Source organism: Poecilia latipinna, unplaced genomic scaffold (assembly GCF_001443285.1).
Source record: "Poecilia latipinna isolate Pla-1442-1.1 unplaced genomic scaffold, P_latipinna-1.0 Scaffold573, whole genome shotgun sequence".
NCBI lineage: Eukaryota > Metazoa > Chordata > Actinopteri > Cyprinodontiformes > Poeciliidae > Poecilia > Poecilia latipinna.
The window spans coordinates 394,346-416,353 of NW_015113189.1; the positions used below are offsets into that span (position 1 = coordinate 394,346).

At 37.4% G+C, this 22,008-nt stretch overlaps 1 long non-coding RNA gene across 1 annotated transcript in view; it reads left to right on the forward strand.

Annotated features, from left to right (window-relative positions):
• LOC106953299 (uncharacterized) overlaps positions 1 to 20,338 on the forward strand; it is a 32,428-nt gene extending 12,090 nt beyond the window's left edge. The window contains exons 3-5 of the long non-coding RNA XR_001426177.1: positions 16,132 to 16,201; positions 16,784 to 16,969; positions 18,609 to 20,338. This is a non-coding gene — a long non-coding RNA (uncharacterized LOC106953299). The remainder of the gene's footprint in view (positions 1 to 16,131; positions 16,202 to 16,783; positions 16,970 to 18,608) is intronic.
• The last annotated feature ends 1,670 nt before the right edge of the window (positions 20,339 to 22,008 follow it).

Below are 22,008 nucleotides of genomic sequence, written 5' to 3' on the forward strand. Positions count from 1 at the left end.
ATATTAGTCTTTATGAATGAGTTAGTCTCATAACTTATCAAAATATAAAGTATTAATGGTTTGCCTTGCTGGGAGAATGAAATTTCTTTAATTCTCAGGTTTTAAAATTCATTACATTTAATCACAACCAGGAAATGTAAATGTGTGACTTGAAGAGATTGTGCCATTGTGAACTTCTGCCACAGTTTCATTTCAGTTTTCTTCTCCGTTTCTTAAAGTTGACAGACATCCAACTTTCACACCTGACGTCCAACTGTTGTCAAACTGTCGAGAAAATCTGCAACCGGATATCTCGACTCTGGCACACTGACTCCGATTTGTTCTCTCCGGCAACAAGCATACGAGAAGATGCAGCTAAATTATGTTTTGTGGGATTCGAACCATTAACATGACCGATCTTTGTCTCTTCCGTGGCTGATTTACAACGATTCATTTCACTGCTCCATCTTTTGCAACCTGGGTGCAATTAAGCCAGAGAACATGGAGCCAGTGGCTCTGAGCGAGTGCTGAGCTGCATCTCTTTATCAGCCGTTGATGAACTAATCTTTAAAATGATCACTTTAAGGTAGTTTGCAAACAAATCCTTCATACTGAGTGATTTGTTTACCACCTTACACCTGAACTCTGTTTATCACTGGAACTTGTTTCCATGAGGGCAAGTCATTTCTGTTTTCTACTGTGCATTTATCAAGCTTCTTTTGAAAATTACTCATTCATCTTTCATTTGATTTTACTCTTGGGTCCAACTTGTATGGTTTCAAATCAAATCATTTACTTTTTTCAGCCCAACAAGATGAATTCCCTCATAATTGTTCATATTTTTAGGTAGTTTTCTCTATCTGAGGGGACAAAAATATGTTTTGTTTGATGATTGGAGATGAGAGAAGACTGGAATCTGGGGTTGTTTGCTTGCATGGAGGTATTGATCCAGAGGTCCGATGGAGAGCGGCGGCGCCTCCGAGTTGAGAACAAGGAGCTAATCCTGAAGACTTGAGCAGGTGGAACGGAGAGAGAAAGAAAACGGAGGGCGGACAGGTTGGCTTGCAGGAAGATGATGATGATGAGAATGATGATGAAGACGAGCACAGAGGTTGCCAGAAGTCAGGATGATTATTTCAGAAGTGAGTCATGAATGAGGTTATCCAGGTGGCGAGTCAGTACAACAGCACAAAGGGTAATCTTAAAGGGGAACCGTGCAAAATTAACATTTTGCATGTTGTCATACATCCATGTGGGTCTCAACTGCTTCTAATAACAGAGAAAAACTCCTGTTGGTGTCTGGAAACGAGACATTTCAAAAACCTCCAGATCATTTGAGTACATGAAAACACATAATGAATGATGAATACTTGTTGATAAATGGCACATTTAAGCCAGTGAAATTTAGACAGTTGATTCTTTTTCTGTGTTCAGCAAGAAATCTTCCTGAGGTCTCGTGTGTTGTGTTCACTGACTCTTGCTCAGTGGAAAAGTTCACTTTTGAGGTGAACTCAGCACCAGTCCCTGACATGATATTTATCTTTCATATGTCTGATGTTTACATATTTTATAGTCCTGTTCTAAGCACCTCTTTAAATGTGAATGCTGTTTTGTTCAAAGTCTGACACAATCAGCAATCAATATTTTAATTTACAGTTAATTAGCTCTGTGTTTCTCTGTTAAATCATAAGATTACTGATCTTTAAAAAAGCTCTTTATTAAAGATCAGGAGGAAAATCACAAGCTAGCAAGGTAAATCTTTTTGTTTACGTATTGAGCATCCGCTTTTGTTGACTAAATCCTACAAAGTCTTTTGTATCTGATTAGATAAATAAATTTTGTTGAATTTAGACCAAACTTTGTATAATTTACAATTAATTGAAATAAGTTCTTCTACTGTTGCTTTCAATTGTAGCTTCATTTATTTGCAGCCTAACTTCTAAAAGGTTTCTATACCTTTTAAATCAATTTTTTTAAACCAGAGTTTCCATCTCTATAATTGGCAAACACAAAAAGACAGCCAAATGAAAGTCTAACTGTAAGCATAATGAAATCACTCATGTTGTATGGGATGGCGTATGGACTGAGGCTCCAGTTTGAAATATTAAACCTTTTCAGAAATCTCTTTGCACAGCAGATTTCACGCTTGGTTTACTACAAAACTGGAATGAAACCTTTCTTTTATGTAGAAAATAAGCAGAGGCAGGAATATTGAAATTGTCAGTAAGATTCTCTCATCTGAAATTTGCTGCCATTCATCTGACTGATTGGCTGCACAGATGTGAAATAAAACCAGCTGCCCCACCGCACACGCTCTCCATTTATCACCCACTCTCCTCTGATGTCAGCGGCGGTTGGCTGGTGTGGAAACGCAAATACGTATTGATGTGAACAAACTAGTTTTTTTTCTTTCTGTAATGAGTTTTTTTCTACTTCATGCCTCTGCTATAATTTATTTACAGAAAAAATCAATACGCACCAGCAGCTTTCCACTTTTCATATTATTTCTATTTACTTGCGCAAAACCTATCCACGCAATCTTAATAGACATATCCGTAATGAAACTGTTCCTCCCACAGCCACAACATTCTGACTCATGGTTGTCACAGAAATGAGTGAGACGGCGCATGAAGAGGAAGAGGAAAGCATGTTCCGCTTTCTGCTCAGATATTTCAGGCCTTTAATTCACCGTTTTTGTAAGAGAGTTAAGCATTTGTGACACACACCTGAAAACCCAAGACTGGAAGTCATATCAAATGTCAGGGCTGGGGAAGTGGTTTCAGACCATGATGCTGCCGGGTCCTTCAGTTTGCATCAAGCTGTCCCTTCGATCTCCTCAAATCGTCTGGAACGTCTCTCAGCCAGAGTCTCTGTCAACAGCAGCTTGTTAGTTGTATGGATGATTTTAAAGGTGACCTGCTACGCTTCCTTGAACATCCTGGGATAGGTTTAAAGCAAAACAAGCATGTTCATTATGTTTTTTACACAAACTAATGAGATTTCAGTCTGGTCAGTTTGAGCTCCTTTCAGATTGAGCTGCTTTAGGGCCTCCTGTCACTTTAAATCCAAACAAGCTGTTGCTGGCCACGCCCCCCAACGGAGTGCTTAGAAAACGGCTGCAAACAGATGGGCAACTATCCAGCCGTTTTTGAAACTCATACCAGCATCTTTTCTGAATAGTAAGTCAACAACAACAACAGCAGCACATACAGCAGTAAAACCAGCTGACCAAACGTGCTGGAGTCCCACTTGGGGACTCGCTCCCTCGACATGCCCCTGATGTGCCTCCGTGATGCTCAAAACATGTTTAGTGTGAACGCACCATTAGCAGTCAGGAAGTTTTTGAAACGACTCATTTTCCAGACACTACAAATCATTAACATATTGCCAAAAAAATGGCTGGGTGATTTTTCTTTCTTTCTTTTTTTATTATGATTATTTAAGCACTTGGGGTGGGGGTTTAGTAACAGTTGAGGCCCAAATGGAAGTACAAAAATGTACAAAATGTGAATTTAGCATATCAGGTTCCTGAAGCAGTGGCCTCTTTTTAAAGAGGTACTAAGCAGTGGATCGGATTCCTCCACCATCTCCTCTCCTTCCTCAGAGGGAAGAACAGTCTGAGCTTTGCTCACTATTCGTCTTTGCACTGAAGCGTCCAGGCGAGATGCTGGAGACTCAGGTGTGCAGTGGGCAGTGAAGCAGAGGGAAACACTGCCTGTGTGTCAGTTTGACTGGAATCCACTTCTTCTGACTGAGTTCACTGAAATGGGGCTATACCTGCAGTTTTTCATCACACCTTATGAAATTCATTGCACAGCAACGTTATAGTGGGCTACACTTTTTGCTTTTTGTAGTGTAATTAAATGGTTCATTTATTTATATGAAGTCTGGCTTTGCAGATTTCTCTCACAAGGGGAACAGTCCCAGTGAGGTGGATGTTACTCAGGGGACTCCCAGTATGACAGCTTGTTGGTCTTGCAAGCTGAGCCCAGAAACTCCCGGGATACGGAGAGGCTTTTTCTGAAGCCTCCCAAAGGCTCGATCACATGGACAGCGTCTAAAGACGGGGAGAAAGTATTTACCTACAAGGTTTTCACTATACCTGATTTCATTTTTGTTTTACTTTCCTTCCTATGAGGTAAAGATTTTTAAATGATCAGTAGTTTTCCTGTGTGCTTCGGTTCCATTTCCATTTATTTATTTATTTTTTTTAGCTAGACAAAACCTTTGTTTTCAGTATGTGCTTTAAAAAACACAATGAAATGTAAAGGATAATATTTTTAAAATGTATCCAAAGTCATGTCTTAAAAAATGTGAGAAAAAAAGCGAAAAACTGAGACAGGATTTAGGAAATGCAGCATTATTCACCTGATCATCTACTGTATGACAATTCTTCCATCTAACATCACTTTAGTAAATCTCTGGTAAGTGTTAGCTTATTAGCTGACGGATTCAGCTGCAGGTTTAATACTGGAGAAAGACTAATTCATAACATAATAGGAAAAGGAACAGAAAAGCTGTGGCATGTTGTTCTATAGGTGATGGAATGTGTCTAAAGGGAGCTCACAGCAGCCTGGCTTGTAAATTTAATGTTTTTCTTATTGCTTCAGTCCTGGTTTTGTGCCTTTTAGCTACAGTAACACACTGACACCTATGTCTACAATCTGCTCGCTGTAGCCTGAAGCTGAGCTTTAAGTCAGAGTCTCAGATCTGTGCTCCATATAAATCCTTTGATTTGATTGTGTTTGCAGCACAAACACAGCTCTGCTCAGCCCAGCCTGTCAATCTGTTTTAAATAAGAAAACTGTTTACGAGGGGGAGAAACTTCCAACACTGTGGGACTAATTAGACATTGGCGCGTGAATACTGTTGGGCAGTTTGATGACTGAACTATGAATATTACAATGTGCTGAATCCATACCAACAACTGGTGCTGATTTTTGCTATCAGGACTCCCCATGGAAAAGAAAAATGACTGTTTTTCTCGTTCCAGAGTAAATTACTTTCTGTGGGAATTGCTGCAGATGTCAGACAGGATGAGACTTGCAAATAAGTAAAAACACTTTTCATTATTAAGGAACATCAAGCTGTCCGTACAAGTGGGCCCTAGCTTTGTGTTTTAACTTTCCCTGCAATTGTTGACTGTTCTCACAAGAGTGTAAGAATCTCCATAAGCAAAAATTGTAGCCGTGTGCAAAACCCAAAAACAACAAATACCACTTAACTGTTACTTTTACTTAAAATTTAAAATAAAATGAAAAATTAAATCTACAGGTGCATATAATTTTTAATTAAAGCAAACTCATACAGATCCATTGCACAGTGTGATACAGTACAATGCCAAAAGTCTTTCCTCATTTTCCTCCAACCAGACATTTACCTGAGTGACATTCATTTTCTCATCTATTGAGTTTTGTTGTCATTCAACTCTGTGCAGCTGCAGCAGAAAATCTTCAGAGAAGGTTTAGGAGTTTATATTCCTTATTTATATGATTCTTTTTCTTTTTTTTTCTTACATTTCCCCAGAAATGTTAAAAGTCAGCAAGAGACGCATCCAAACCTGTATTTTTCTTTTACGTTTAGTCATATTGGGTCATTTCTACCAGTTTAGAAGAAAAGATAAATAAAGGGTACGGCTTGAAGCTAATTAGCTTAGCTTAAACCATGCTAAGCCCCTCTGCTAACTGCAAAATTGCATATGAGAAGCTTTAATTAGCAAATGTTCCTATTTCCACACATCCTCAACATGCCTTTTTTTTCTTCTATTAGCCAGTTTTCTTGAAGCCAGCACCTAGTGGCCATCAGTGGTACTGCATGTTCAAGATCTTTCTTTTATTTAAAAGGGAAAATGAGGATTTTTTTTTTAAATCCTCATTTTAAATCCTCATTCTTCTGCCTTCTGAAAAATGTCTCACTTTGAGATGCATCTGAACAGAAAGAAAATAACTGTATTTTTAATCCAACTTTTACAGCCATTAATTTTATCATTAGTCTTTTTTTTTTTTCCCATTTGAACATCTGATACTTATAGACACACACCCTCAAAACTATTGTAGTAGATTTTGTGAAGTGTTTTTGTTGGATAAAAAGTTTAAGCATTTATTTCAGACATGAGAGAAATGGAAACAAGCATATATAAATAAATGAATAAAAAAGTAAAGCAAAGATCAAAATAATCCAACATAATAACAAATAAGAATGTCTCAAAATGAAAACCTTATGATTATTTAAAGGAGCTTAATATTTTGTTGAAGTGATTTCCAGCCATCAGTAATTATCCCTGTACTTGTTCGTATCTCTTGATCAATAAGATTCATCTATGACATTTAACCATATCATTATATAATTGTGTAGCTTTATGCTTTTTTGCAATTTCTTTAGTCTTTCTGCAAGACAATGGAGGCCTACCAGGTTGTTTCATGCACAGCCTTAGAACATCTGTGTGAGAGATTTCACCATGCAATGCGTCTCAGTCACTGAGATTTACAGGCTTTTTGCTTGTCTGCTGCTGGGCAGAGAAAAATAAACACAATGAAGTTTTCGTGGCAGATGCTTGGCTGTCTCATATCGTCTCATGAGGGACATAGCACATTTAGGACCTTGTGGGATTCAGCAAACAAAGCCTTCCCTCAAACACAGGCACATCTCTCAACTGCTCGATAGGCCGTGTGTTTTGTTTTTGTCTTTTGTGTATTTTTGTGACGAATCCCTGCAGGGCTCTTCCTCGGCCCCCCGAGGCTGACTGTGCACCGCAGATTGCTTCCGGCTGCCTCCCTGGACACTTTGACACCGCGGAGCCTTTTCCGCTCTTTCCCATCCTGCCTTCTCCTCTTCCTCTGCACCGTGAGGCTGCCCTGACCAGCTGGTGGAGCTGAGTAGCTGCAGGCTGCTTGGACTCGGATCAAGTAGTGCTGTCTGGGTTTCTGAGCTGGCTGTCCTAGCAGAGAAGAGCCAGAAAGAAGGGTTGAATTTAGAGACATAAGAAGTAGGGCTGAGCGGTAAATCGATTAATCAGATGTTTGGTTTTTGATGATATTTGGAAAATCTTGCCGTAGCCATCTTGTGCGACAAGTGTGTTTTGCAGCTTCTATTTACTTAGACGCTGAATTCAGGTCAGCTATATACAACTCTGGAAAAAAATTTAGAGCCCACTGCATTGAAAACCTCCTGGTTTTTCCACTAAATGTAGATTTCTGAACTCTTCCTGAGTTAAAACGTTAGTGTTGTTTTCTTTGCATTATTTGCATCTTTTTCATTATTTTGACCATTTCTCATTTTCTGCTAATAAATGCGAAATTTTTGCTTGGCATTTCGGAGACATGTTGTCAGTAGTTCATAGAATGAAAGAACAATGTTCATTTTACTCAAACATAAACCATACAAACCAGAGAAACTGATCGTTTTATTGACCTCAATTTTTTCCAGAGTTATAAATGCAGAGCAGGGTTATAATGGTTTCGTTTTTTTCATTATCGTTTAGTTTTATTTCGTTATGACTTTTTGTTTGTCTAATTTAATCAGTTTCTTGTGTATTTGCTAGTTTTTGTTAGTTAAGTATTGCTTAGTTTTAGTTTTTATTCGTCATAGTGGTAGTTCTGTTTTTTTTTAATACTTTGGTTTAGGTGCAATGTCAAGTATTGCATTGTGGTTAATAATGCTGAACAGGAGATACCATTTTCACAAAATGTATTCAATTATTGTTGAAAAATTAACTGACTTTTGCTGTTGCAGTTTTGCAAACTATAAGCGTAACATATCAGGGCAAGCCTTTTTTGAAATTATGAAAATAAAATAATACTACCAGAATACAGAACTTTTGTAATATTATCAGAATTAAATAATTTATGAGAACTCTAACATGAAAATGACAAAAAAAAAAAAAGTTTGTGAAGTTATATTTTGGTATAAGTAAAGCTATTTCTCATGAAATTACTTTTTCAAAATTGAATCTTTATTCAGCTAACATTATTACTATACTCTCATAAATAAAATTTCTCGTAGCCTGGTCCTAATACTCAGTCGTACAACTCATAGAAAGGATAATTGAAATGAAACACACCTTTACAATAATTAGTACTTAAAAAAAAAAAAAAAGCAAGAAAACAATTAAAATCATATCCAGTGTAAAAAAATCAGGTTTTTCTTTTAAGCCATATCGACTACTAAGAAGTATTTGCATTGTATTGAGCCAACATGTTTCCTGCACATTTAGAGAAAACGTAAACTTTCAGAACCTCGTTTTGCTGTGAAACCTCGAACGTCAAAGCTGAAGCACCTTCAGGGTAAAACACAAACAAGATGGCAGCAGAGCCTGGCTATAAAGCCTGAGCCGACCTCACAGCTCTGCGTTCAGACTAATATGTCCAGACTCATCAGGAGCAGGTGCCTTAGCAAAGAAGTGTGAGGAACTAATCAGAGTTGTTGACCTTTTCCAGCTCCATCATGCTGTGTGTGGATAATCTCTGTGCAGACTGTCAGTATACATGGGTCAGAGTCCAAAACCCTCCCTTCTGGTTCTGTGTATTCGTCCCACTATCTGCTAGCGTTTATTATGAAAAATCTATTTTTTTTTAGCTTTACATATTGTTATAATATCACCTCATCAAAAACATACCTGGAGGGTTGCCTTGATTTTATTTCATGCATGTTTGAGAAATCCAAGAAAAGTCGATTTCTTTTAAATTATGTTTGATATATAAAGCATTTTTATAACAACTGAAGGTAATATAGTTATTTGATTGTGCTATAAAATGACAATATACCTGAAAAAAGCACTTTGAACTTATTTATTGTTGAAAATGTGCTTTGTAAATAAAATGACCTTACCTTGCCTTGAAAAATACACACATCAGATGTTTTTAATGTCAGGAACAAATACTAAATATGTAATTATTTAGTATTTTGTTTATTTTAACCTCTGTGTAAATATAGATATGATCCTCTTTTGCACCTCATTTTCTCATCATTTTCAACATTTCATTAATTTCCATCATTTTTATCCCATTCACTTAGTTCTCATTTAAACGTTTACTCTCTTCCTTTGGTCCATAATTTGCAGCCGCCTGACTTCCTCAAGGGGCTCATTAAATTTCCTCTGAAGTGTGGGACAAAATATACTTGTCCCTGAGCCTTGTTTTAGATTTCTCCCCAATAGTCCGGACATAATAAACACAGAGAATATTCTAGTTATTGGTATCCACACACACTTTGGCCAGTGGTGATCTCTTTATACTTGTATAAAAGAGCTTGATTGGATTCATTTCAGTAGTTTTGGCAGGTTAAGTCAAATCCTGTCCATAGTGGAGTAAGATTAAATACATTTGAAGGACAATTTTTAACTCTTAAAAAATGCATAACTTTTAAAATGTAACATTTTAAAGGCAGAAAATGGTTGAAAATGTTGAACAAACGGCAAACAAGGAGAACAAAAACTAAATTTGGATGTCTGCAGTATAAAGATGAAAATGTTTCATTATGTGTCTCCAGAGGTAATGTTAAAAATATAAAAGCTTCCCATGTAGAGATGTTAATTAAATGCTGAAAATGTCCCAAAAATGGTCACAATCTTCAAATGTTGAGGTTAGAAGGTGCACAGAAAATGTGCATAAATTAACTCTGTGTAATCATGACTTTTAGTGTTTGACTATAACCCAGACAATTCAGGAGTTGACCTTTTCTTCAAAAACACAAACTAACAAAAAAAAAAAAAAAAAGAAGAGGAAATTACAGCTGTCTGATTATACAGTTGGTGCTTTTCACTTTGCTTAAATTGTCAAATTCAATGAGAATGAAAGTTATTTTCACTGGTTGCTCTGTTTGTGTGACTTTACGGCGACAGAGTGTGATTAGACACAATGTCATCATCCACATGCCTTCCTGTTTTAGAGATCGTGACTCAAAAGTCTCATTTTGTTTCAAAAACTATTTTGAACCATTTCAACTTTTCAGAGGATAAATGAACAAACTTCAGCCTCAGATCTTACGCTTCATTCCGATTTAACTTTGAGCTAGAACGAGTCTGAGGCGCGCAGCATGTCAAACTGTTTCGTTTAATTACACTTGGCCATCATCCACTGAGCCAAAATGCGGATCTTTGTTCTCTAAAATGCATGCTTAGAGAAGCAGGACCATGCATTTCATTTAAGAGGCTGAATATTTTGCTTTCAGACTCGATGAAATGAATAAACAGGAGTTCAGTTCTGTTTATGCAGATAGAGGATGAACAAGCTGAATTTTCTGAGATAAGTGTCTAAACTATGAAGCTCATAGTAGAAATCCTGCTAGTTTTTTTTATCTTCTCAGATGTGACAATAAATAAAAATTGTTTATATAATCAGCCATTGTTTTCTGGTTCCAATTATTTTAAGATTTATAAAATTTCTAATTGTAAAACAAGAAATTTGACTGCAGCTTTGGAAAAACACATTTCTGCCTCAGATTCAAGATTTTCCTATCAGGATTTAATGTTTATCTCCCTGCTGGGTACAAAATTTTCCACTGCTGCCTCACAAATAAGCCAATGTGTTGCAATAATTAAAGCAGCAGGAGGGAGAGAGCAGAGATCTGTGAGACCACTTTCATAAGGATGAGAGTTACTGTCCAATATGGCAACAGAAACTTCTCTTCTCCCTCTGACTGGAAACTGTGATGTGCTTAAGTCTTATTTTTGCATACATCCAAAATTACTTTGTTTTTAACCCTTTCATGCATAGTGGCCACTACAGTGGGCAGCTGTCTAAAAGCCATTTTCTTGTGCTTCTTGTGGATTTTTATGTTATAAATGCACACAGACCACTGAAGTGGACACTAATGCATCATAAAATAGACTATCAACTACTGGCCATCAGCTGCAAATGCAAGAAATTATTTTTGTTAAATCCAATATGGCCGACAGACAAGAAAGCATGCCAACTGACCCGGTCCCTCCTTCTACTGTAGACGACTCTTGTAGGTAAAAAAACATATATTGTGACATCAGATGACCCCTAAAGAACAATACTACTGACATATTTTTTCAAATAACAACTTTGTATTTGGAAAAAAATTACAATTGATCACCTAAAACAACCAAAACAACAAACCTACCTTTTTTATGCTTTAAGAAAAAAATAAATAAAAAAATCCTGATACAAAGGATCATAATTCATGCATGAAAGGGTTAAATTGCAAGACTATAAGTTAAACCTTTTTTTTTTTAAATTAGCTTTATTTTTATAAAATAAAAGAATCCTAGCTATAAAAGGCTTGTTTTGTTGAAATTAAGTAATGCAATGGTGTTACTGAAACAAAAACGGCTTAATCATATTCTATATATGTTTACATTTTTGATGGTCTCGTGGAACCAACAGTGGGAAAAATGTTATTTTTATTATAATATCATTACTTTTTCAAACTTTTTTTTCATTTTACCTAAAACATTGACAGCCTGTGACACATTTGGTGTGTTATTTTGTCTGATTGCTCACTAATTTTCTCTACATCACAAAGTATACGGAGATTAAATCAATTGGACTGTATTATAATTTGGATTAAATATTTGAACCCCAGTTTGACTGCCTGGTTGGCTTGTTTGAATTTGATGTAGAAATGTAATTGACTTGTAACATTTGTTTCTGTGCTTTTTAGCTGAATTGAGTATATTTGTTATTAAATACCATTAAGAATGATTCCAATGAATTTCCACTCTTGCAGTTATGTGAAGTTGCTGTAGATTCAGCTGTTAGACTCGGCTTAAATGTCCAACTTGTCAGAATTTGCGATTTTTTTCAAGTATAGTTTATCTAAATTGTTAATTTAGCCCTGATGTACTTTTGCCTTCAGTCTAGATGTTTACAGGATGAGTCAGAGGAACCCAGATGTTCAAATCAAACCTTGAATAAAAGAGTTGGACTAGAAAAATCACAAACCAAGATACAAAGGCTGCAGCACAGTCAGAAGGTGTAGCGATGACGAGAACGGAGCTGAATCAGGCTGCAAACGAGCAGCGCTGCGGTTCGTCAAAGTCGTCAGGGTCCCACGGGGAGGTGACTGAGCTTCACTTCTTAACCCGTTAACCGTCTTGCTGGTGACTTCCTGTCTCTTTGCCATCCTCTGTGACTTCAGGGCCAGTGGGAGGCAAACGCAGAGCTGTGGATGAAAAGGCTGAAAGAGGTTCAAACCCAGCATGTTACCCAACATCCAGCTTGCCCTTTTTTCACCTTCCTCTCCTCTCAGCCCCCGTGGTTCTGCATCCAGCTGTTGAATCACAGACGAACAACGGCTGATCAGAGTTGACAGCCTGTCTTTTTGCGAGCCTGTCTGACTGCCCCTGGCTGTGCCGAATGTGCGGACTGTCGCATACTAATGTTGAGGTCAAGGGTCGTAAAAGCACAAAACGCGTGACTTCCGGAGGGAATGGCAAGATTCGTAAGAGCGGTTGGAACTGGACGTGCGCACATTCTACTTCGAAACAACAAACTGGAAAGAGAAACGCTACCTCCTAAATCTAACGTCAGTAAAAGATGGAGGGAATATTGATATGATGATCTTTAAAGGAGGATGTTATAGTTGTACTTTGAAGTAAGCAAATTTATATACATCATAGACAGGAATGTCATCTTATTTTTGACATTTAACGTTTTCAGGGTTAAATATTTCTATCTGCTTATTTTAACAAACAGCTGGAATTGTGCGTATCTATTTTTCTAATTTCTCTACTTCACAAAGGCTGAAAATGTTATGTGAAATAAATTGGTTTAATGCCACTAATATTTGGTTTAACATGTCCAAGCAAATATTTACAAAATGAGCGCCGTATACTTAACTCACCCTCAGATAAGAAAACTTTTGCATATTTTTCTGTCTCCAAATATAATAAGACTTGGTTTTGGGAAAGCGATTTCTAAAAGTTAATTTTAATCTGACTTTCCATCCAACAACTGGTTTTATTGTGCGTTTAGGATCAGTTTTATCCATCCATTTGTTGATTTATGATTAAAAATTGGAAGTTGTTCTTATTCTGCGTTTTCTGTGTGATTTTTATGCTTGAAAGCTTCACATTGACTCGTCCCAACAGACATGTTTTTCAAAATAAGATCAGTTTTATTCTATTAAGAACATCTGTATGTTTGATTTCAGCTTCACGGTGTTAATTTTTGAGCAAAGATGTGTGTTTTTCATGTTTGAATATTGTTCAAATGGTAATCGGGAATTATTTTATTCATTACTTTCAGGTAGTGTTTTTTTTTAGTAGTGTTAATATAAAAACCAGCAGATGTACTTGAGTTTTTTCCCCTTTTGAGATTGCTTTAGTGATTCTCACATTGCAGTGTGAGCTGTTGACTTTTGGTGCTTTGTGGACGGTTTGATCCAATCCTGACTTTTATTTTTAACAGCTGACATGCTGGCGAACAGAACAGGTGTTTTCTCTCGTCTGTGTTCTGGGCTGACTTTTTTTTTTTTAATTTTTTTTTTGAGTTTTGGAATATTTGGCTCTTCAGAAGCAGTTGTTTGCATATGCTTAACTCCAGAGTGGGTTTTTCACATCTGACTTATCCTCTGTGAACACTGCGTGCCCAACAGTCGCCTCGATAAGTACCCGATGTTTCCTGCAATTTCCTTCTTGAACTCTAATAGAAGTGGGGGATGTTGACGTGATGATGCTGTGAGTCAGAATCACGGCCTTGTATAATCACTTCGAAAAACATAACATTAACAGGTGGGCATGTTCCTGTGAAGCACAAGCAGAATCACAAATTGTACATAATTTGCCAGGAGAGGAAATCAGGTGATAATGACACTCTTTGTTAAATAATAATTTTTTTTTTTTACATCAGACATCTAAGAAGTACAGAAGAGGACGAGGGTTTCTGAAGAAACAAATCTGACATTTTTTCTCTCTAAATTTCAACATTTTTCTCTGCATTTCGACATTTTTTATTAAAAAAACACACATTTCTTTGTTGTTTTTTTTTTATCTTTTGCAATTTTTTTTAAATCTGTGAAGCTTAAATATTGTGAAAATGTTATGACTAAACTCTTAGACACCAAGCAGGGAAAAAGAAGAATGGATGTAAGAGACGGTGTAACATTTAGATCATTTGAATGTATTAGAAAATAATGACTAGATTTGCTTTGTCAGATAGAGAGAGTACAAAGTAAAGGTACCTAAACACTTTAGGTTATTGAAGATGATCAATAAAATCAATATAATTTCTTTAAAAGGCAGTCTGACTGAATCGTAGGTCTTTGTGAATTTTCAGGAATCCGCAGCCCACAGGTGGGCTCCATCGCCAAAGTGATGCTGAATGTTTAAACACATATAGATTGGTTAGGAGAGGGGAAACATTGTGTAGATGGCCAAAGAGGCGTCATGTGGAGAAGACGTTCAGAGTGACGTTCAGCTTTTATGATGCGATGCTGCCCAACGGTGAGCGTGACGCCATACTGATCAAGATGCATTTGGTTTCAGGAAACTGAAGCTGGGCTGGAAGTAAAACACTGTATTTTCCAGACATTTACTCTGACAGCCAGCTGCATATCTATATCATACATATATAATTTAAAAGCTTTTTCATTTGCATCGAATTGGTTTGTCACTGAGAGTTTATCTCCCACCCCCATTTCATCTCCAGTCTTGTTTCGCTCTAATGGCGACAGCTGATATCGGTTGCAATCGCATGTAAAAGCTGCCGAGTTTCAGACGGCTGCAATTATCAGTCACGCTTTTCATAAGTGCTCCTGTCACTTTCATGGTGGCAGGAAATGTTCGATGATAAATCGAAGTGTTCCTCTGAAACTGCGGCTCTGGTTTGTCAGGTCTTATTGGTAACTTTTGATTTCAGGTTCTCAGGGAGGAGCGCTGAAGGTCGGCGCGTCTGTTTAGCTCCAGCAGGATTTGATCCGTTTTGAGTGGCTCGTGCCCTTTTTCTAAGTGCACTGCAAAAGTGTGCTTCCCCTCGAATGAGAGGGGATTTCATCGCTGATCAATTTAATTGTCCGAAGCATTTTCAAGCAATCTGTAAAAAGGTCAGAACATAAAAACTCATTTGAAGGTTTTCTTTTTTTCTTTAAATTGCTTTATAGAGATTGTGAAACATCATTTATCTTTTTGAATACATTTCGATTCAACATAAAAATGTAAAGCTGTGCTTCAACAATGCCCGTTTAATTGAGTCTATGTGAACAGGTGCAGACATCCTCCAGCTAACTAGAAAAATCACCAGTCAGAGCGATTTTGTTTTGCTGCTTTTCTGCACATTGGCTCGCTGATGTTGTCATGATTGGAATTGACACCTGGCATATTTTTTTTCAACACAGCCTGCAGGAGATTTTGGGTCGAATTTTCCGTCTTATGCTGCCGCAAAATCTAGTGGCATATTAAAGGCTGAGACACATTCTGTTTTCTGTTTACTTTCTGTGGCCTCCGGGTTTCTTTAGAGGCCACAGGAGCTCCATTGGAGTGAAAATTACATCTGGGATTGTCTTAACAAACATCCGGCAAGCACAAAGAGCCAATCTTATTCAGCAGCTTGCAGGTTTATAAACATGAGTTTACTCAAAATCATTTCATACACTGAAGAACTTCTCAGTAGCTTCTTTTTAATGTTCAACTAAGAAGCTGTAAAGTCTTAGATATCTGCATTTTGTGATTCATGTTGGTGGGTTTCTATGAGCATATATTATCCATCAAGTGGTTCTATACGGAGAGCCATTTCAGCCAAAATTAAATAAACAAATAAGGTAATTATTGGAAAGAAGATGAATAAAGAGGACAATTAATTATATGCTTACTTATTTCTTCATTTATTTAACTCTGGCTGAAGTGGCTCTCCATATTTTCATGCTTCTTTCTGCTTCTGTCCTCACTGAAAAAGGTATTTTGCTAAATATTTAGCTCTGTGAAAGCACGGAAAATACTTGCATTTTTAGAAATGCTTTCCTCCTCCTTAAAGATTTTTAAGGAGTTATTTTCACATGTTCACATGAATCTGTTTCTATTGAAGTCAAATATTGTCTTTGAAATGAGAGTAAATTGTAAACAGGCTTGCTGGAATCTATCCTGTCTAAAATGATTTTTTATAGCTGGTAAACTGAGCAGTACCCCACACCTTCTGCATCCAGATGTACTGTTTTTCATTTGTTAACCTTTTTTTTTTTTGTTTCAAACTACAGCCCAAGATGAAACATGAAATTCAAGAAAGCACCGCCTGTCAGAGAGCCTTAACATCAGCTGCCATCATAGGTGAAATGACTCATTACTATCACTGCAGAGGCTGTGGGTGGGAACAGCGGGGTAATGGTGCACACCCTGTGTCCCAGATCCACATTTGGAAAAGTGCTTGCCCTCAGCTTTGCATCAATGTGCTTGAAAAGATCAGGTTCATGCAACAAGTCATGTTGCTGCATTAAAAGGCCAAAGTGTTTACAGGCAATCAGATGGAGTCAGGACAGGTTTAGCATCAGGGCATGATCTCAGACTGCTCAAAAGTGCTACCAGAAACCTCTGATTTGTTTAGGCAACGATCATGTCTGTGCAGAGTGAAGGAAGCTGAATTTAAAAGAACCTCTTTTTAAAATGAGTCACACAGTTGGGTGCAGAGCCCTCCAATTCGACCACCGGAAAGGTTTGGTCATCACACCATCAAGCTCTTCATTTTGGACACATGGCGCTCTTAAACTCAAACGGCAAATTTATTGATTTCCTGCATTTAAATATAAGCAACATCAAACATATTCATGCTGTGGTGAATTTCAGTATTTTTGCAAATGTATGTCCTAGTTTGTTTTTGGTTGTTTTTAACAGTGATCAACCCTCTGTTTGCAGTAGTAGCGCCGTCTGGTTCAACACGTTAAAGCAAATATCGAAGCACGATTTTCTGCTGCTCTTTGTGTGCAATTGAGGTCACATCCAGGCTGCGAATGGTGCTGAAGAGCCATGGGGTGCATGCACATTACATGTGCTTACAGTCCTTTTGATGGGGTGGATTTCTGAGCCACAGTGCGTTGAAAGGTAATCATAAAAATAAATAAATAAATTTCCCTTTTTGCCAACAGTGATCATTCCAGGTTGGCTCTGTGTGTGATTTCATTTGCAGGGATTGTTACATCAGGGTGCTTCATCATGTGGAGATAGTTTAGATTGGACAGGATGACAGTATGCTGCTGCACTATCAAGTCTACTGTTGTTGGAAAATCTTACTTTGACTACTCACTTGAGGAATTACCACACACTTTTACTGTCAGATTTCTTTAAACAAAACAGTTATTGATCGGTCTTCCTTGTTCTCACTTGAACTTAACGGAAGAAAAATGTGATAATTTGTAGAAATCGTCGACATCAGCAGGTGAAGGAGATCTTATCTTATTTTATCTTGAAGTTATATATATTTTTTCTAACCAGCAGGGACACTCATCTTCTTTTATTGCTGTCCATCAGAAAAATCTCTCACATTTTTAATGACTCGTTTGTTTATATCTGTAGATCATGAGGGCAGCATGAAATCTGCCTTGAGATTTGCAGTGTTTGCTATGAGAACTGGGGAATTAAAAATAGTTTTCTTTCATTGACTAAAAATTGAGTTTAGTTCTGGGTTTTTGGTTTGCATTTGCAGTTGAAGTTTTACATTTATTTAGCTTGTTTAAGTATAAACATTGAAGGCTCAGATACTGGAGGTGTTGTAGCATTGCTGATGTAAACCTGCCTTGGTCTCTGTTGTGCTGCAGCTTCTTCTTGATAGCAATGATGGTGGACAAGTGGTTTTCCTGAAATGCTAAGTCATTTCTCCACCATTAACACATTTAGCAGCGAGTACATGAGCATGATTGACAGGAGTGTTAAGACACTCCTCCTAGCTCTGATTGGTTGATTTTGACCAGTTGCATTCTTCAGTTGGCAATAGTAGCAGTAGGAGAAAATGGAGGAGTTTGATCTTTTTCTTACTGTCACCACATAGTGGCAGTTTTAACAAATATATAAGAACATTTTTTTAAATAAAAGTTACATACTCCATCTTTACTAATCGAAACACTTAATTTTATCCTTTAAATTACTGCTGAGAAAACGTAATAATATCTCAGAACTGCAGCGTTGTTCTCAGCTTTACCAAAACCCTGTAAAATGTTAAGAAGCTTTTGTTTTTCCTTTTGTTCATCTCCCTTTGTTTTTGCTTGACACTTTCATTACCTGCGATAAGTTAGAAATGAGCAGCGTTTGTTCAACAGGGTGAGTTTTTATGAGTTTCTTTGTGACTCTCTTGGCTGATGCAGCTACTTTAATAACACTTTATCAGGACATGGTGATGTGGAAACCCATAAAAGCACATTGTTCGATAGATGCATCTTCCCGGCAGCGTTGTGCAGAGTGATGGTGAAACATCCACTCGGCAGATAGATAACCTTACGTATACAAGTTATGGCAAAGTAAACGCAGGATTCTTGAGTTGTCTTGGAGCTAAAGTCAAGTGTGACGGGTCTCCATATCATTGCGTTGCATTTAAAAGATTTTTTTTTTTTTTTTTAATGTCACTCTGCTGTACTTACTAGTTGCCTGGAAACGATATCAGATGAATGCTGGGTTTTATCTTGTCACACTCCTAATTTCCTGTGGACTCTCCCCACTCTCTCTCTCCTGTGGCTGCTGTGCCCGAGAGGTTGGAGATGAAAAGAAGAAAAGAGCGTTGTGTGCGTCGCCTAAGACAACAGTGCAGTCTGGCAGAGTGGAGAGCCCTCTAATGACTGAGTAAACAAATGCTCAACATATGGAGGCCTCAATCGCCAGGAGCACCACCTCCTCTGCAAACACAGCTCACATGTCACACTGCGATTCGGGATGTGTTTTGACGTTCGGATTCAAAAAGCTGCTTCTAAAACACACATTTTGAAGAAACACGACCACTCAAGCACGGAGCCGAATTGTCCCAGTCCTCTCATCGGCGTCGTTAGCACAGCGAGCGGTTTCTTTTTCTCATTGTCTTCCTCTGGGTGAAGTCCATTTTCTTCCGTTTCGCCAGAACTGCACCATGAATACCATTTACACCCCGGTCTAAGATGAATAGGCATTGCAATTTGAAATCTAGTCAAAGATGAGCAGATAGCGGAGGCTGCTTTCAGAGAGGACGACCGAGGCTGTGCTGAATGAAGACTTGGGTGATAAAAGCAGAATAATGGTTTTTCAGCTTCACTGCCTCCTCAGCATCAGCAGAAGGAACTGAAATTCATCCACTGCTGCCAGATATTGTTCCACTTTCCAGAGAAAATGAAGAACATCTTCGAGAAAATGACAGCATTTTCCACACTGAATAAAAAAGTACATTTTCTTTCATGTTTTACAAACATGACTATTTTTGTTTTTTAGGTGAATTAAATGTATGACGATCACAAAATGATGAATTGAGAGCTGATTTGTATGCAAACTGATAAAGGCGGCCCTGCTATAATCTGCGGTTTCCTTAAGATAAGAAAGTATCTCTTTATCAGAGGAAACAAAACTTCTTATCTCATTGAAACAAGATAATTTTTTCTACGGAGATTATGGTTTCTTTTGAGGTACCAACATGATTATGGTGTAGTCATTGGCTGCTTTGTCTTTCATATGGCTTGATTTTATCAGTATTGCTGTGTATCAGACATGAATACGGTGGGAAAATGGATGTGTGATCGTTTTTGTTGTCATTTTGGTAATTAATCATGTGATGGAGTGCTTTGGAGCTGCTGTGGGGCTGCTGACATTTCCATGGCCAGCTCCTTATTGATCTATCCAAACTTTTGCATCGTATAGTGTGTACAGCACATTTTAACGCACACACATCATTTACACATGAAGGCAGGGGCTTGTTCTCACGGCCTTCCTCATAATTTAGGGACCCAGTTTAAGATCGCTCTGCTTGTATTTAAGTCTTAATGGTTGGAAACGTCGTATTTGTATGAATTGTTTTTGCTCCGTCCAGAGGAACAACCTCTTGTTTCACAAAACTGTTCTAAAATACAAACCAAATACTTGTTCTTTTTGTCAAATGGGATTTATATGCAAAGTACACTTGGTCCACAGAAGGATCCTACAAACACTTGTTTTTCTCAAAAGCCATGTCTTTTTGATTGTGCAGTGCCTGAAGAACCTATCGGATCCTGATTTTTGCATTTAAATTGCAAATGTTTGAGCGCTACATCAGCTTGCACGTCCTTTGTAATTGTCTGTACCTGTGCGACAATCTAGTACATTGTTTTGTAATTGCTCCTATCCCAAATGTAACAGCAGAGATGAATGGGGTTTATTTTACCTAACAGCTACTGCAGCTTTCCTACTTCAGCAGAATATCGGAATATAGCTCCTGCGCTACATTCTAGTTATTAAACATGAACAATCACACCTGCTTCAAAAAACATCTACTAGCCTTTTTCATGCTCTTTACCTGTGCAAACGTTAAAAAACAAGGCTTCTTCTTTTACTTAAACTTTAAATTAAATGTGTCACATCTATGTCTGCATGCATGTCCATTTGCAGATGTTAATATCTCTCTCAGTCAAAACACAAACTGTTTTCAACTCTTATATTCGCCCTCCTTACCGCCTCAGTGCCGGTATCATAATTACTGTGTTCCCTACATGAGGAAGCTGCTTTCATCCATAAAAGGTTATTAAATCATGGCTGTGGAAATATCAAGCAGCCTGTTGATTATGCATTCTGCTCAGCTGCCTGTGTTTCGATCCATGCAGACGTCTTTAGCAGTGTGAGTGTTTATGTTCCTCCACTCGTGACCTCTACCGGCATTTCTGCTCATTATGTCCACAGGGATCTGCATCCTTTTCATTTGCACAATTTTTCATTTGCGGGTGTGCAAAATGGATAATATGCCCAATATATTAAAAACAGAAATTTAGCCTCAACGACATTTTTAGAGAGAGAGAAGGAAGCTCATTTGTATTCCAAGTTGCATTTTAACCACCCGAATGAAAGCTGTGGCTTTCATAAAATTGCTTTTTGTATTTTAAGTTAGATGGTTAAATGATAATGATTGTGCTGATGCAACTGGCTCAAATTTAAATGAGGTATACAAGCAAATTTAAAGCAAAACCTGAATATATTTATGCGTACTAGAGGACAAAATATTCTCTGATACTAACTAATCGACAAACATTTTTTGAAAGCTGATGGGAGTTGTTGTGCAGTGAGGAAATGGGCGAAATAATGTTTCTGCTGGTTTCACAAAAAAGTCAGATTCTGTTTTACTTATCAAATCTGAAACAGTGAAATTGCAGTTTTTGCTTTATAAATTACTTTAAGTAATAAAAAAAGAAACCCCAAATTACAACTTGTTTATGATTAACTGTTCCTAATCATCACCACCTTCATAAACTTCAGTCATTTTTCTTTTAATTTGTATTTGTAGGGCAGATTTGCTGATCAATCTCTGCTCTGACTAGAATTTGCTGTTTTTTTTTTGTGGAAAACTGCAATTCTTTATTTTATAAATTTCAGGATTTATTTGTGAGGCTGGTGTTAAGGGGGTAACACTTTATTTGAAGGGGGGTGAATAAGACTGTCATGACACTGTCATAAACATGACATAACTCCTGTCATGAACATGAATAAGCCTTCATGAATATTTATGACTGTTGTCATAATTTACCGAAGGAAATCATTACTGTTTAAACTTTACCTTTAATAACATAAAGTTACCTCATTTTTAAAGTGCAATCAGTAATACTTTTATAACAAATTTATATCAGTAATGATTTCTTGGTTAATGTCAAGTTGTCATAACAAAGACATTTTGAATAATGTCAACTTTGTATTAAGTGTGTCATAATTTACCGAATGACGCTTTATGACAACAGTCATAAATATTCATGAAGGCTTATTCATGTTCACGACATGTGTCATGTCAAATTTATTCACCCCCCTTCAAATAAAGTGTTACCATTAAGGGTAATGGGAAATTCCCAGTGGTTTTGGCTGAAAATCAATGTGTATTGTAACTTTTCTCTGTTTGGAGCTCAAATGTCCTGCAACAGCAAATGCACCATGCTGGAAAGAGCACACTGCCTTGATTG